The sequence below is a fragment of the Aristolochia californica genome, unplaced genomic scaffold (genome assembly GCF_029961685.1).
Source record: "Aristolochia californica isolate CCGP_79_NKW_82.1479 unplaced genomic scaffold, dmAriCali1.0.hap1 SCAF_9, whole genome shotgun sequence".
Classification (NCBI taxonomy): domain Eukaryota; kingdom Viridiplantae; phylum Streptophyta; class Magnoliopsida; order Piperales; family Aristolochiaceae; genus Aristolochia; species Aristolochia californica.
Genome location: NW_027182290.1, coordinates 24,129,928 through 24,141,317, shown reverse-complemented (window position 1 = coordinate 24,141,317; position 11,390 = coordinate 24,129,928).

Sequence of the window (11,390 nt, the reverse complement as noted above, 5' to 3'; positions counted from 1 at the left end):
GAATGGGAGTTGCAGGAGTTTATTGGCGCATGTCAAGAGAGATTTGACAGTAGGTTGCACGAGGTACAAGCTTGCATGGAGAATGTATACAATTCCGTCGACAAACTATGCAAAGAATTTGGAGAAGCACGAGCATTGTATGAAATTTTCATGGAATGCTGTACAAGGGAGCCACGCGCTGTCGCAAAATCGATCACACGACCTAAATTCTCCGAGCACGACAGTGGCACAGAAGACGCAGCGGAAGCTCTCTCAGATGAACAAAAGAAGAAGTATGAAATCCGAGAGTCCTCTGTCTTGGAAAAGCTCCCCAAACGTCAAAAATCCGATAGTGAGGACACCGATTTTTCAAAAATGGAAGGGTATTCAGCTCACCCTTTCCCAATGGACGTCGTGCATCTTTCCAAACCGAAGCTGTAGTGGGGAGGTGATTTCCTAACAGAGGAAATTCTGAAATCGTCGGCACTGGACGATTTGGGGGTGACCTCAAATCCGAATTTGGAGGGGAACAGGAAATTCCGTCGGCGCCGTAGGCAAAATTTCCACGGGTCTTTGTTCTGGGGGGTTGAGAAACATAGGTTCTTTGTCTCGACAATGCTCCCAGTGGCGAAGCCCCAATGGGCTTCTCTTCGCCACCGGCAAAGCAGGAGATTTCATCAGTGCCATAGGCGACTTTTCCGCAAAGGATCTCGATTTCGGGGGGTTGAGCAACAACGATTCACACGTTTCCGAGAGCCCTCTATCTCGAAAACTATCCAGGTGGAGAAGCCCCGATGGGCTGCGATTCGCCACCGAAAAATCAGGCGACTCCTTTGGTGCCGTGAGAGAGGAAGGAGACGTCCTTCGCTCACCTTCGTCTGTGCCATGAGGAAAGGATCTGCCAGCCGCATTGTTTGGGAGCTGCCGAAGGAAGAAGACGGGTTCCGATTAAATTTTTCTAAGTTAGGAAAATTTATTCAGAGTCAGCGCAGTACGCTGACTCTCGCTCCGGACTGGGCGGACCGAACTGAGTCAACCCAGGCCAACTCAGACCAGGTCAACCTGGTTGGAGGCTCTCCGATATTGCGGTTGACACTTGCGCAGGGATGGCGCCATCGGCACAGGCTCGCAAACACTGCTTCCGAGCTTGAAGACAAGCTCGTCTTCCAGGGCGTGTAATGTTATGCACGCAATAACATCATTATTTTAGTTATTTTATTTTATTTACTTTATTTTATTTTAGTTTTAGGTCATAGGGGTATTTTTGGAATATTTTATTTATAAGGGTATTTTTAGAATATTTATTGTAAACCCTAACAGGGTGAACCCTATTTAAGGGGTAAGAGTAATGAGAAACAGAAGCATTGAAGAATTAAGAATTAGGTTAAATCTAACGTAAAGAGGTGAGATCCGAGGTTAGGGTTTTCCTAAAAAATCTACGTATTCTCTCATCCTCCATTGACCTTCGTCTTCCCCATGTCTTCCTACTATCCTTACAGTAATGCCTGGAAGACCCGTAACCCATGGCAGATCTCAAGTCCTCCCAAAGAATCCTTTATTAGATCCGGGACCGTAACCGCTGGTCAAACATCATCATTCTAAAGCTATCATTTTCTCTTATAGCAGTCTTCCACATGACCCAAGATTTTGGAAAAACCTCAAGAAATCTATCATTCCTCCTATAAAGAGATATTTCTTCCTCTAAAATACTTAACTAATTACCTATATGCCTAAACCTAGAGTTCATTTTCACCAGATTTTATTTTAAATCATCACGTAACCATAAGATAAAAATGCCTTTGTGAGTCCTTCTTGATCTTCCAACTTATGTTATAAGGATGCCAACTCATAGTAATCATGGTGGGTTGTTATGGTCTTGGGTTAAGTACCTATGCCTTCCGCTCCTAACAGACCGGTCTTTTGGGTGTTATTGTCTAGGTGCTTAACATTTGGTATCAGAGCAGTCTCCACGTCGCGAGTTCGAGTTCGAGTTCCAGGGCATGCAAAGGCTAGATTAAAATTACTGGTAGGTCATAGAAGCTGGATTAAAATTACTGGTAGGTCGCGTCTAGGTATTATCGCGATTGGGCCAGTGTCGTTGCAGTTGGGCCAGTGTCGTTGCGCCCCCGTGGTTGTTGGCTCCCGAAGGTGTGGTGTGATATTATGGTCTTGGGTTAAGTACCTATGCCTTTCGCTCCTAATAGGCCAGTCTTTTGGGTAGTATTGGCTAGGTGCTTAACATGAGTCCTACTTCTTATGGGCTTGGGCCCATCTTGTGGGCCTTCCGTAGTCATATGGCCCATCTTAAAATACTCTTAGATATATGGGCCTTCCATGGTCGTGTGGGCTTAGGCCCTATCTTTCAACACTCCCCCTCAAGCTGGAGGTGAGAGAACATCAAGAACTCCTAGTTTGTTGCAAATAATGTATAGAATCTTTTTGTATAAAATGGCAGTCCTCCAATCTTCCAACACTTCCCCTCACGCTGGTGCTCTCTTCCATGTAACCCAGCTGGCCAATTCAGGGGGGGGGGGGGGGGGGGGGATAACATTGATGTAATAATAAGTTCCTCCGTCATGGTGTTCCAACTGTTGACATTTAATATTTTTTACTGGGTATTAAGTTCCTCCGTCATGGAATCCCAACCATTGACACTTGATATTTTTGACGGGGTATTAATTTCCTACGTCATAGAATCCCAACCATTGACACTTTATTTTTTTGATGGGGTATTAAGTTCCTCCGTCATGGAATCCCAACCATAGACATTTTTTATATTTTTGACGGGGTATTAAGTTCCTCCATCATGGAATCCCAACCGTTGACATTTTTGATATTTTTGACAGGGACAAATAAATAATCATATGAGGAAAGATACCGAGGCCACCTCTTCTTCAATAATAATGTCTCATCCAAAGAGACATAATAGAAGCAACTGTAATTTAACACGACCATCTTCCAACACATAGAACTTGAACCAAAATAATAAACCTTGTAGAAGGACCCATGAAATAATCATAATCCAAAATAAATATTTTTTCTTAGATGCATAAAGATTCATCTTTTGTGCTCCCCCTTTCTTGAATATTTTAATCACATAACACTTATCCACAACATATGAAATAAAATACCTCTTCCTTGTAATTTTTCTACTTCTCCACCTCAAGTTGGGAGGTAATGGCAGTGATCCCAACTTGAACCAAATATCATAGATGCAACAATAAGTCCAAATAACATAAATACAGTAATAAGCCCTTAAATCGGGGAGAAGTGAGATATTTTCCTGATATAGCAACTCAAATAGTGATACAAAACAAATGGCATAAATTCGGATTTTTCAATACAATAGAATACCATCATGACCTTTGATTCTTCCAATGCGAATATATCTTTAAATATAGATCAGATTGACATAAAAATTTATCCTTATAAAACTTTATTTAAATAAATTTTATTTAAGTATAACTTATCTTCATAAAATATAATTATCAGAAGATAAATAATCTGATATATTTCGGTCTCTACCATCTTGTTGAACTAAGTACTGTTTTTCCTTTTTTCCCAGAATGACCATTGAATCTTCCATGATGAATATCTACTTATAAAAAAATCATACCAAGAATTGGTTGAATAGCTAAGAAAATAGACTTACATATATTTCTTTTGATATATAATTCTCCATATAAAGTCTCTTTCTTGATAGCATAAAATGCCTCAAAAGTTAAAGCTTTTTGCTGCTGCTCGAAAATCTTTTGCAATCTGACCTTTACTGATTCAAATATCGATTTGTCTTTTGTAGATAACTCAGATAAAAAATTGGTTGAATAGGTAAAATAATAGACTTATATATATATATATATTTTTTTTTTTTTGATATATATTTCTCCATATAAAGTCTAGTTCTTGAGAGCATAAAATACCTCGGAAGCTGAAGCTTTCTACTGCTGCACGAAACCTCTTTTGCAATTTGTCCTTTGCTCATTCAAGTATAGATATCTCTTTGTATATAACTCTGATTGGAAAAAATCATTTTTTCTTGGAAAGTAGACTCACATATATTTCCTTCAATATATAATTTACAATATGAAAATCTAATGCTAGAGGTGAAAAAAGCAAAGAAACTTACTGGTGTAGGGACATAAAAAAATAACTACGAACCTAGACTAAGGGTTTAGGGTTTAGAGAAAAGGATCTCATTATCTCTGTGGGTTGACCAAGTCAACTCACAAAAGCCACTCTGATACCATGTTGAATTTATGGAAAAGATAAATACTTCATTGACTTATTATAATCAGAGTACATGAACCTCTATTTAAAATAGAGGAAGGTGGTGGAGTCCAATTACAATAAAACTACCTTTGTCCCAATTATACCCAAACTCTAACACTTAAAGATAAGTCCTAGAATAATTAAATAACTCAACATAGGTAAAAGACAAATATAACTCTAACTAGAACTCTTCTAGGACGTGACCATAAGATAAAGATGCCTTTGTGAGTCCTTTTTGATCTTCCAAGTTATGTGATGAGGATGCCAATTCGGGGTAGTCATCGTGGGTCCTACTTATTATGGGCTTGGGCTCATCTTGTGAGCCTTCCTTAGTCATGTGGCCCATCTTATAATACTCTTAGATATGTGGGCCTTCCATGCATGTGGGATTGGGCCCTATCTTCCAACAAGAAGCACATCATCAAAATTGATATGTATCAACCAAGTGGTCCATGTAAATAGGCCAACAAGAAAGATGGAATGTGGATGAAGTTCATTTATCTAAGTTCGATCAAACAAACTGTTGGAAGATAGACTCGAAGTGTAGTGGCATGATGTAAATTATTTTTTATTTTTGTCCCTTTTCCTCTCTTCTTAGGGTAAATGGTATTGATGTAATTATTGAGATACTTATTGTTATAAATACATATTGAGGGGGGGGGGGGGGGGGGGGGGGGATGGATTTGGCATGTCGCTTAACCCTAATTCTCCTTCCCTCTCTTTCTCTTAAACTCTCTCCAAACCCACGTCTCTCTCTATCTCCTCTTCTCCTTTATCTCTCGTTCTTCTTCTCTCTTTCTCCTTCTCCTCGGTTTCCACCTCTATTCTACTATACGGTTACTTTATTATCACGGGATCTGAAATCCAACACAAATTGCATAAAAAATCATAAGAGGAGTTATGTTATGGACTCCATAGCATCAATAGTAGCGAATCGGAGAAGAGGATAGATGGAGTAAACTTGTATTTCAATATCTTAGGGGTTTAATTGTAATTTGAAGTTCAATAAGGGTCTAATTGTAATTATGGAACCTTTGACATTTTCTCTGATTACCTAGGGTGTCAGGTTAATGAGATGAGCCAAGCATTTGTCAATTAGTTTAAACGAGATCGGGTACTCTCTCCAATGAGGCCTAAGGGTGGAGCTCCTTCAAAAGCTCACGTTCCTATACCATTGGGCGTTCTAAAACCCCCAAATCATTCCCTTATGCGTCAGACAACTGGAAGCCAGAGGAGATTGCCGGGTAACTTGATCCATGGCACGAGAACCTAACATCATGGTATCAGACAGGACCACCATAGGCGATTCCGCTTCCCCTTTAGAAATTTGGCATTTTGTGGAAGAGATCCATGCTAATCTACAATCTCAAATCAATGGCCTTGACGGAAAATTTCAGATGTTGATGTCCCGAGTGGAGGAGGGCTTTTCTCAACTTTTTGCCCAGATGGCTTCTTCATCACGTACTGCATACCATTCCCAACCTCAGCCCCTGCCACCACCTCCTCCCTTGCGCCAAACACCTCCACCTCGTGGGGGCGTCAATCCAACACCTCCTACTGTGCCCAGGTATACAAAGCTTGATTTTCCAATGTATGATGGGTCTTCCGACCCTTTGATTTGGTTACACAGGTGTGATCAATTCTTTTCCAATCAAGGAACTCTGCCAGAGGGCAAGGTTCAATTAGCTGCCTTCCACATGCTCGATGAAGTGCTTTTGTGGTTTCATCAATTCAAAAATGAGTTTGTGGTCTATGATTGGAAATTTTCCAAGGAGAATTGCATGCTACGATTTGGTCCTCCACTTTGTAGCAACCCAGTTAATGATTTGGTTAATTTAAAGCAGCTTGGAACTATAGAACAATATCAGAAATTGTCCCAGGAAAAGCTTGCCCGTGCAAGCCATTTGGTGCGCCCTGAACTTTATGTCAGTCTGTTCACTGCTGGCCTTGTGGAACCACTTCGCCTAGAGGTGGAATTGGAAGCCCCACCCTCCCTAGCCAACACCATGAATTTAGCAAGAGCATTGGACGCCAAGCAGTGCCTCTTCCGAGATTCATTAAACAAACGTACCCCATGGCAACCTCGCCCACATCCCAATGCCCCTTTTCCACTCTCCCACGGCCCCACTCCCACACCACCTCTGCCCCACTACCACCAACCCCTACACCACCACTGGGATTTATCAAAAGTCTTATTAGAGGAGAAATTGATCAGAGAAGGGCTCATGGACTATGTTTCACTTGTGATGAAACATAAGGGGCCATCAATGCAAAATACTTTTTTGGGTCGAAATAGAAGACCCAGATGAGGGTGACTTTTCAAAGGATGTGGACCAAACCGAGGAGGAGGAACCAGCTATCTCCCTCCATGCAATGACAGGCCTATATATCACAAATACCATGCAGGTCCACGCCACCATCAATCATCTTATTCTGCTAGCACTAGTGGACTCAGGCAACACCCATAATTTTATCAGCAGATATGCAACACAACAGTTGGATTTATCCCTCCACCTGAATTCAGGAATATCAGTCTCAATGGCTAATTGTGACAAGGTCACCACTGTCGGCTTCTGTTCAGTAGTGTCCTTTACTATTGAGGGTCACTCCTTTGTGGCGGATTTTTTGGTCATACCACTGGCTGGTTTTGACCTGGTGTTGGGCATTAAATGGCTGCAATGATTGGGTCCGATCTTATGGGATTTCCAATCCCTTACCATGAGTTTTACACAGGACCACCATCAGCTCACCCTCCAGGGGACTAACGCCCAGCAACCATGCACCATCCAGACACTTTTAGTGGGTCCTTCAGAGCGGGATCACTTAGCTTCATTGTTGGCTGAATATGTTGATTTGTTTTAGGACCCTGCAACCCTCCCTCCTATACGAGCTTGTGATCACATAATTTGTTTGAAGATGGGCACATAACCAGTGGTAGTGCGTCCCTACCGCTATCCACATGTGAAAAAAGATGAGATAGAAAGGCAATGTCAGCAAATGCTCCAACAGGGTATTATTCAGCCTAGCCATTCTCCCCTTGTCCCTGGTATTGCTAGTGAAAAAGTCAGATAACTCTTGGCACTTTTGTATGGATTACCGTGAACTCAATGCTCGCACCATCAAAGATAAATTTCCAATTCCGGTGGTAGAAGAATTATTGGACAAGCTACACATATCTCAATTATTTACCAAGCAGGACTTGAAATCTAGGTACCATCAAATTCGGGTTCACTCAGAGGATGTCGAAAAAACTACATTCCGCACCCACCATGGTCACTACCAGTTCCTGGTGATGCCATTTGGGCTATCCAACTCCCCGTCCACCTTTCAAGCACTTATGAATGAGGTATTTCACCCTTTCTTACGGAAGAATGTCTTAGTTTTTTTTTATGATATACTGGTTTATAGCAAAACTTGGGAAGCACATTTGAACAATTGAGACAGGTTTTCACACTTCTCCGAGCACACCATTTATTTCTCAACATAGCCAAGTGTGACCTCGCCACTTCCGAAGTAGCTTATTTGGGGCATGTGATCTCCACCTCTGGTGTGAAACCTGATTTCAGCAAGATACAGGCTGTCATGGAATGGCCCACACCTCACTCCGTCACAGCTTTGAAAGGGTTCCTTGGTCTCTAAAACCCCCAAATCATTCCCTTTTGTGTCAGCCAATCTAGAACCCAGAGGAGATCACCGGGTGACTCTATCATGGCGCGAGAACCTAACAAGTTAATGGAAGACAATTGAATAATTGAACGAAGAAACAACACTTAATTATTCTAAGACTTGCATTCAAGCATTTTAGATGCAAAACTCAAATGTATAAGCAATGAAATGGCACAAGCTTCTCAAAGACCTTGAGCTCCACGGAACGACAAAGTGTTCATGAAGAAGCACCCTCATAAAGAAGCAAAAAATTGAAGACTAGAGTTCAGGAAGTATTTAAAAAATGTCAAAACGCAATCTATGTGAGAGAGCAGCTCCAATCCTTTCAAAACTTGAGGTTCAATATAAATTTGGAGCCTTAGGACATATTTGCATTCAAACATTTTTTCAACAAAACATACATACATTTCATACATGCTAGAATCACTTAGAATGACAAAAATCTATGCTTTAAAAATTCGTATAGTGAACATGCATTGGATTAATTGATCAATATCAGCCAATGGTCGATCAACCTGAAGTGCACAGGCAAAAAATATAAAACATGATCAACCAACCAAGGTCAATTGATCAATCATATAGAATATGACCAATCTATGCTGTAAAGCATGATTGATCAACCCAAGTGGACTGGTCGATTAGTCCACACAATATAAATTCATGTCGATTTATCAGTCAACCCCCTAAAACTGATTGATCATACAGACTTTGCCAACCGAGGACATAAAGTATGATCAATCACAGCAAAGCCATTGATCAATCATACTTATTATGCACTGCCAATAGAAATTCTTATTGATCAATCACACACTTTACATTAATCAATCAACTTAATTGCCAGACCTAACGGGAAGATATTTATTGATCAATAAGTCATTTTTTGAAACAAATATAGGATCGATTAGTCACTTTACACTGATAGATCAATGTAATGTCAAATTTTTTCAAATAGGCAAAAAATGGCCAATTTGGATTGGGGAACTTATAAATACCGCACCAAATATCTCTTTGAGAAGTTAAAGAACTTAATTGGCATACCTACTGCAATTCATAAGCATTCTCTTGAAAATTCCTTCGTAAGTCTCTTTTGAGAAAGAAAAACCATATTTCGCATATCCTTTTCATTCCTTTCTGAATTCCAACTCCTTGTATACATTTTAGTCAAGCTCCTATCTATTCCATTGTGCATCAAGGGTTGGAAGCTTGGATATCTCAAGGAAAAGTCTATCTCTCCATTATTTTTAAAGGTTATAAGTTTTACCTTTCTTTTTTAATTTTTCATTTCTTAATAGGTTCATCTAGAACCTTGCTTAATCAAGATAAAAAGGCATGCTAGAGCTAGAATCTAGCTAATCTCTTGGAGAGATTGATTTGTTATCATGTATGTGACCATATGCGTGACTTGATGGAAAACTGAAATCTCTTTCTTGTAATTCCAATCTAATAGAGCGATTATTAGTGGAAATTTTCAAGCACGGGCTCTTGGGTGGTGAATACCAATTGGAACATTGATAAAAAAATATTTTGTGTCCATTTGTGGTGTGTGACTTTATCTTCTACATGCACTATTTTTTACTTTATTTTCCTTACACTTTAAATTTAAAATTTAAAATACTAAAGGCATGAGCATAAAGGAAGCCACCTAAGCCAACATAATGAGCATAAAGGAATGATGAAAAAGGATCATTGAAGAATATTGACAGACCAATATCAAGTTGATCGAATGATTGGTGAAAAAAAAAGTCTCTATTCGTAGTCATTCGCTTAACCAATCGGACTACTAGTTCTAATGAGGCTGAACGAGAAATAGGCCTCCAAGGAAGATCAATCAACCGAGTCAAAGTGTGCCAAACAATGGGTTTTACAAATGTTTCAAAGTGATATTAAAGGGCTTCAATTGGACCAATAATGGTCTCCAAACTTTGTAACTAACCTATCTATAAGATTAGCTGGTTATAAGGAAAAATTTGAGTAATTTCTCATGAATTTTAATCAAGATTTATTAAAAATATTTGAAAATTAGAAAAGAAGAAAGTCATCAAAATGGATAAGTATTGACCAGATGACCCATGTAAATAGGATAGTAGAAAGATGGAATGAGGAAGAAGTTTGTCCATTTGAGTTAGATAGATTGGACAATGCATAAAAAAAATCCCAAGAAGAGTTGTGCATGGCTTATCAAGAGGGGTGAATTGAGATTATCAAATTAAAAATGAGTTGTGCGTGTAGCAAAAAATAATGCAAAAAAGCAAGTCAAGATAAAATGTAACATGCACACACCACAAAGACAAATAGAGTTTTTGTTATCGATGTTCCCTTAGTGGTAGTCACTGCCCAAGATCCCTTCCTTGGAAAAACTCTGCTATTTTCAAAATCTCTAATAGGTGGAATTACAAAAGAAATTCTAACACTCTTTGGCCACATGTAGCTCATAACACGATTTTTATTATGCCAATCTCCCTAAGAGATTGCTGCTTGATTATAACTCTAGCAAAGCCTTTCTATCTAGATTATATAGGTTCTAGATGAAGCTTTCACAAAATCAAATAAAAGAAAGGTAAAAACACACCATTACTTGGAGAGATGTTTCTCTTTGAGAGATTTAAGCTTCTTCTTCCTTTATAGCATGATGTGAAATGATGAAATTGCTTTAACTATATCAATGCAAGGTTTGATGAAAGAGAATTGATATTTTTCAAAGGTGTGAGGCTCTCTCTTTCACTCTAAAACACTTTCAAATGAATTTTAAAAGATAGAGAATAATGGCTTGAGTATTTGCCAATGAGTGCTCATTTTCTTCTCTATACATGGTTTGGTGGGGTATTTATAGCTTGCCCAACTCAAACTACCCATTATGTGCCCGTTTGCCAAAATCAGTTCTTTGATGGATTAATCATTGAAAAGTGATTGATTAATCAATCGATCATAACAATTATTCTATTAGACAATGACTTATTGATCGGTGGATTGATTGATCAATATATTATGGTTGGTCAAGAAAAATGAAGTTGATCAATCATTGACAAAAGGATGATCGATCAAACAAGATTCCCTCTGGCTATGCAATACAAGTATTATGGATGAGTGCATTTCTATGATTGATCATACTTTATGTCCCTTAATAGCAAAGTTTTGTTTCATCAATCAATCAGGTGAGACGATCGATTATTCCATGTGAAATTTTCATGCCAATGCAGAAATGATTGATCAATCAATGTGGGATCATCAATCATACTTTATAGCATGAAATGGCCATGTTCTGGATGATCGATCAATTGACTATGGTTGATCAATCATGCTTTATATTTCTTACCTGTACAGTTCTAGATGATCGAACATTACCAGTGGCTGATTGATCCTTCCAATGTTGATTCAACAATGTAGACTTTCAAATCAAGAGAGTATTTTTCTCTAAGGGCTCTAGCGTGTTCTAAATGATGTTTATGATGATCCTAAACATGTCTCAATGCAAATTA